Genomic DNA, 7,060 nt, shown 5'->3' on the forward strand with positions numbered 1-7,060 from the left:
CATTTCTGACTGGTTCTTTTTTATGTTTTCCATCTCTATTTCAATGTTTTCTATCTTTTTTGTTAAAGTTCTCACTGAGTTCATCTACTCTTCCCTTAAATTCATTGAGCATCCTTATAACCAGTATTTTGAACTCTGCATCTGGTAGATTTCTTGTCTTCATTTTATTTAGTTCTTTTTCTAGAGCTTTGTTCTGTTCTTTCACTTTGGGACATGTTTCTTTGTCTCCCCACTTTGGCTGCCTCCCTGTGTTTGTTTCTATGTGTTAGGTAGAGCTGCTATGTCTCTTGGTCTTAGCAGGGTGGCCTCATGTAGCAGATGTCCTGTAGAGCCCAGTGGCAGTCTCCCTGGTCACCTGAGCTGGGTGTTTCAGGTGTGTCCCTTGTTTGGGTCGTGTGTGCCTTCCTGTGGTAGTTGAGCCTTGGTCGCTGTCTGCACGTCAATAGGAGGGATTGACCCTCGGGCTGATTGGTTGTAAGGACTAGCCATGTCTACAGTAGAGGAACTGTTATGCAGGAGCTGACCCTACACAGCAGGATTCAATTTATCAGGGCTCTGGTGCCTGCTCAGTCTGCCCTCTGTGTGTCATCCTCATATGTGTCCCTGGGTGGTGCTCTGGCTAGGTTTGTAGCTAACCTCCAGGGGTGCCAACCCAGGGGTGCCAACCCACTGCAGGCCAAATTCAGCTGCAGCTTGTGCCCTGCCCGAGGCCACCTGGCATGAACCACCAAGCAATTCGCCAATGGCCACCACCTGCACTAAACTGAAGCTGGCTGCCTCTGGTGCCAGTCTTGGGGCTGCTCATTGAGAGATATGGGACACACCCAAAACCTTGGGTTTTGTGAACCAATAGAGATTTTAGGAAAGTCTATAGCGTAAGCCAAGATAGGTCATTTGTATGGAAAAACTGCTGGAAGCATCTAGGGTGGGGCAGGGTTTCAGGGAATCTCCAGAGCAGAGCAAACAGTGTTAGCCAAGTTGATTAAGACTTAGACATGTTGCCTGCCTCTGTCTGCATACTGGGAGTGGGGAGGGTTCAATAAAGGAACAACATCCTCTGCCCCAGCACTTCTGTCTGGGAGAAAGCTGTGCCTCCAGTCCTCACCCTAAAGCCAGACAATTCAGTTCTTTCCCTTGTGTCACCTTTCAAGCAGTGCTGGAGTTCAAAGCAAGTATGTCCACATGCAATTGCTTTAAGAGGAATACCTCGGATCCGTGTCTCAGTCAGCCATAATCTCCACTGGTTTTCAAAGCCAGAAGTTTTGGGGACTTCTTTTCCTGACATTTAAACCCTGAACTGGGGAGACTAGTGTGGGGCTGGGACAAGTCTCCTTGCTCCTCCGAGGGGACTTCTGCAGCCAATACATCTCTCTTGATTTTTTAATACCACATGCAGGTATGGGACCAGCCCGTTGTGCATCTGTGCCCCTCCTACCCATCTTGAGGTGGTTTATTATCTATGTCTTTAATTGTAGGACTTCTGTTAAACTAGAGTACAGGCAATCTCAGTGATGGTTGTTCTGAAGTTCAGTTGTAATTTTGATATGGTTGTGAGAGAAGGCCAGAACAGCGTTTACCTACTCTGCCATCTTGACCAGAAATTCTCCATGAATTTTTAACGATAACAATGGTGATAGATGGATTAAAGTATGAGTACAGCAGCAACACACATAAAATTTTGTCAACTTTATTCACTCAAAGTGTATCAAAATATTGATAAGTTGATGAAAACTAATGAAATAAACTTGTCTCAAAAAATTTGAGATCTATTCAACAAGAATATTCCTAAATTTTGACTCCAGATTTATCTCATAGATAGTAGCTCTTAACCTGTATCTCAACTCGTATTCCACTTCTATTTGAACACCTTCATGAGAAAAAATCTATATATTTTTTCATCAAGTTAGGTGGAAATAAATGCTGCTCAAACCATATAAATGGTTTGCCATATAAATTCATAACAGTTCTGGAATTCATTACTGACTTTTGTTATTACAGAGATCCCATACCACTTAGGAACTTTTCTTAAGTATTCCTTAGCTGTATCAAGTCCTCTCAAAACTAAGCTAAACTAATAGGACAGATTCTTGAGTATTCAACACAACCTGAGGTCCACACTTGAAAGACTACTGCAGAAACTTAATTCATAATCATACTCCTCAAATATCTGTGAATTTCTTCTGAAACTGTGTCTTTATTTCCTAAAATAACTCTGGAATAACACAAAGCATGTGATTCTAGTGAGTTCCAAATAGTGCAACAAAAGGAAATGAGGATAGTCTCCAATTACCATCTCCCTAATCCACACATGAGCCAGTTAGGATGCTTTTACTAGGAACAGAAAATTCATCTCAAACTGGCTCAAACATTGAACAAGATTTATTGGCTCACACTACTTAAAATTCAAAGCTAGTACAGATGGACGTAATTTATTCGGGACTTCAGCTCAATGTCTCTACACTTCTCTTTACTTTATCATTATCTCTTATGTGAGCTTCTTAAGGATGACTTCCCAATACGACACAATGATAGCAACAAGTTCAGTCTTTATTTCTATATTCTTCATCATCTGAGAGAGAGCAAGCGAGAGAGAGAGAGAGAGAGAGAGAGAGAGAGAGAGAGAGAGAGAGATTTCTTATGTCCCAGAACTCCCAGTAAATTTTCCAAGTATCACATTGATTAAGCAACCTCTGAACCAATCCCTGAGATTAAGGAAATGCTATGCGTTGAATGTGTTAGGTTACCTGAAGCAATTGTGGGGATAGGAGAGGTAGGGCAAGACCTGCATTTGTAGCATTTGCCATGGTGTAAATATTTCCACCTTAGCTGATAGGTGAAAGAAAGAGAGAAAATGAAAAAATTATGAAGAATGTCAGCAATATTGTCACAAACAGGAAGGAATAAGTAACAGAACACATTAGAAAGCATTGGAGGGAAACTATGCCTTTTCCTGAGTATATGCTACTGATATAAGTTCTCTTGATAAAATGGTTACATACATAAAGACTAGACTAATAGATACCAAAATATTAACAGTTGTTATTTCTTGGTGGTGAAATTATGAATAACCTTCTTCTTTGTTTTCTTAAATATACATATATATGAATACACATATTATTTTTATTATAGGAAAAAATATGTTCTTAATATTACTTGCCAAAACAAAACCAAAGCACATTAAGGAACAGATGCCAGAATTTAGCACTCCTAATGTAACATTCCCTATTTAATTATATATAATCAAACAAGAATCATTTCTCTCATGCAAAGAAATAGAATGAAATTGTTTAGTAAAGGAAATGGCTAATTTTCCACATTATAAATTTGCTTCTTCTGCGACAGTCATTCAAATTTGTATTGATTCCCCTTTATCTACCATAATAGTTTTCATGAATTGTTCCAAAACATTTTTTGACTGTCCTAAATTATTACATAAGAATTTTACAAACATTACTTATATTAGTGGTAACAGTAGAGCTGGAGAGCATTGCGCCTTCTCCAAGCTGCAGGACCAAAACCACCAATAGTATGGTGAAACTTGGGACCCTTTTCAAAGCCACAGCTCTTGAGACCAGCAGATGTCAGCCCTCACATTTCCCTGTGCTTGTGGACTGGTTTGGTGACTCTCTGGATGTCAGGATTCCGTCTGATAGCTTTATGGAATGAATCAATAAAGATAACCTCGAAGAATCTGTATGTGGAATCTTCACCAACCCAGTAAGAATTCAGGACCCTCAGAGCCCCACAGTGGCATCCAGCTTGCTCCTCGGCAACAGACTGATGAAGGCTTCCAGCGAACTTTGGCTGTTTAACACCATGATGGACAGGCTTGCCGTAGGTCGCACCCTTGGGAACTGGGCGTTTGCAGCCACCACAACACACACGAATCTGATATATGACATAACCTTGCTTGACCTTGTATCCCAGCCTGCGCACTTTATCTGGCCGGGTGGGATGGAGGACCGTGTGGATTGCAGAAGGCTGGCAGTACTGCCACCAGCACACCCTGAGAAGAAAGCGCATCACATGGGACTGCTTCCTCCTCCATAGCTCCTGGATGTATTTGTAAGCCCCCATCTTGGCTTACCTGATGGCTGTGGTCAGACAAAAAAAAAGGCCAGAAACATTTTGTTGACATTCATCTTTTTAACAATATTCCAAAATTTTAATTGGAACAAAAAATCATCGAAATGAGTGCATATTTTACAGATTGATTATATTATTCAACTATTACTGTGGTGCTTACTTAGAGCTGCAAGTCACAAAAGAATGGGGAAAAAATGATGAAGTTGATGGACCAGAAAAACTACCTAATAATTACATCAAGGATTTAAATTATCAAAAACTAAGTAATTCTTTTTGTTTAAAAAATTATAATGTCTAAGTGACAGATGAAATGAAATAAGATAGAAATTCATCTTTCTTCCTCTGTGCCTCATTCACAAACCTTTTTGTTAATTTCAAAACAGAAAGGATGAAGAATTAATGAGATTTTTGCCCAAAGCATATTCCTCTAAGCCCATATCTATTTCAATTAGAAATTCACAAAAATAATGTGTGCTTTTTCAGTGATTCTTGAAAAACAATTCAATAGCTTCCAAATGGCAATTTCAAAAGATAAAGAAATTTTACAAATATATTTAAGAAACAACTATCCAAATCTGTAATTTTCCTTCTTGAGTCTTTTCAAATCGAAGGCTTCAGAGTAAATGTTTTAGAAGTCTATTCAAGCATATGTAATTGTTTCTGTTTGTAGCATGAGATTTTATTATTTTATCATTTCAGAGAAGCAGCAATTATAGGACCACAACACTGAAATTTATATGCCATGACACATATGTCCAAAGAATTTACAGTGGCATGACCTTGAGAGTAGAAGATGATTTTTCTCCCCAGGTATATGTCTTCAGTACTAGATTAGTTACTCCTTGAGGCAAATGACCTTTGTGTCATTGGTACCTTTGTATATTGATGGACATATAATAAGTTTTCTTTGAATATTTGTTGAATAAATTAGTCAGCAACTGAGTGAAGCTCTGCTTTGCCCCATGTCTCAAATTTACTAATTCAGAAACAGCTTTAAACTTAAATAAGCAGAGATGTAAAACTTAAGAGAATGTGATGATTTCTCAACTCATACGTAGTCTATTTATTCTAAAAACCTCAATGATACCATTACCTAGGTCAAGGAAACATGCCATCTCCACAATATTTACTGAAAGCTAATGTCTAATTCAGGCCTCAAGGGGCCCTCCCAGTAAGCTATTAAGACAAGAACCAGGTATCTGAGTCCCGAATTATGGGTGCCCCTCTGTCAATGAATTCTCCCTATCCAGTCTTACATTCCTCCCCACTCAGGACTAATATTCTCAGGATCTGTCCCCACGTGTTTTCCCTAGTTCCTCTGGGTACGTCTTAGCCAGATTCTGCAATTCCCTTGTGAGGACCGTTCCTTCCTGAAGTAAGACTCATACTCCCCTATTCAGGGTAAGCTGAGACCTGAATCTGGTTATTGGCCTAAAGGCAATGAGGGATGGTGGGAGTTGAACTTAAAGACAACAAACAAATTTTCTATTTTATGTGAGGCTCTGCATGGTGTCAGCACTGAACTGATCGAGAAGGGAAGGTTTCAGTGGTGAGACACTCAGTTGGAAGAACACTCAAGGGACCAACATCAGAATGAAATGGCAGACACCAACTTTATTGCAGGGAGCGTGCTTCTGCTCCATTAGGGGACCATGTGGGCTCCATGTATATCAGAATACAATAGTGGCATTCTGCCACACGTACGTGATACAATAAGCTGAATCATGTTTACATGAGTTGGGCACAGGTGATCTACTACATTAATGTAATATTTTAAATCTAGGGTCCTATTCCTAGCCGCAAGCCTGGATCATAGCCAGACCTGGGACCAGCCAAGCCTGGAGCCCACACATGGTATCCAGGCAATGGCAGAGGGGCAGGGGGTGGAGGATAGGAGGAGATGAACGTTTTCCTTTGGAAAAGGAGCTGATTCCTCCAAGAAGGATGTAGAGCAAGTGGGGGAGTTTAAGGTTTCCCATTGTGTGTCTCAAAGTCTGCATCTTTTTCTACCAGAGTCCTAATTTTTATATTGGAGACCTGTTGAGATGGTACGTACAATGTCTTGCACTTCTACCACCCTTGCAATTAAATGCTGAGCCTGATTTTCAGCACAATCACGGTAACTGCAAGAAAAGAGTCCTTTAAAGCAGCTTAGGAACACTCTGTCTTTCAGAACATGGCTTAAATGTGTATATGAATCTCTTTTTACAAAGCTAACAATGCCATCAAAAGTAGATACCCCATGCCACAATCCTTATAAATGTTTTTCCTCCCATAAAAACCGAGTGCATCAGCAACACATCTATCAATGCCTTGCCTTCTAACTGCATTTCTCAATGAACCATAAGTGAAAACTTTAGTAATTGAAATGTGTGTTAGCAGAATAACACCCCCACAAAGATATTCATATTCTAATCCCAGAACCTGTGAATATGTTATTTTACATATTGAGAAAAGAGATTTAGCAGATCTGATTAAGGTTAACTACCTTGAGATGGACAGATTATCCTGGATTATCAGGTGGACTCAATCGAATCACGAGTCCTCAAAATCAGAGAATTTTTTCTACCTGGGTAAGAGAGATGTGACAATAGAAGAAAAGTCGGAGAGATGTTACATTGCTGGCCTTTAAATGTAGAGGAAGGGGCCACAGGCCAAGGAATGCAGGCAGCCTCAGAAGCTGGAAAAGTCAAGGAAATGGATCCTCCTCTAGAGCCTGCAGAAGGAACACAGCCCTACTGACACCTTGATTTTAGCCCAGTGAGACCCATGTTGGACTTCTACTGAAATTTAAGAAAATAAATGAATACATTTGTGTTGTTTTAAGTCACTAAGATTATGGTAATTTGTTACAACAGCAATAAAAAATAATTCATGATGACGCTGCAAGCCAGGGTTACTAACAGTCCACTTACCACCAGCAGTAGAGTTCCTATTGCTTTTGGACAGTCAATTCAACTTCAAAAACCAATCC

General features: G+C 39.9%; 1 pseudogene; it reads right to left on the minus strand.

Annotated features, from left to right (window-relative positions):
- Positions 1–3,459: 3,459 nt before the first annotated feature.
- On the minus strand, positions 3,460–4,077 carry LOC102889498 (annotated as a pseudogene).
- Positions 4,078–7,060: the final 2,983 nt, after the last annotated feature.

Source organism: Pteropus alecto, unplaced genomic scaffold (assembly GCF_000325575.1).
Source record: "Pteropus alecto unplaced genomic scaffold, ASM32557v1 scaffold24, whole genome shotgun sequence".
NCBI lineage: Eukaryota > Metazoa > Chordata > Mammalia > Chiroptera > Pteropodidae > Pteropus > Pteropus alecto.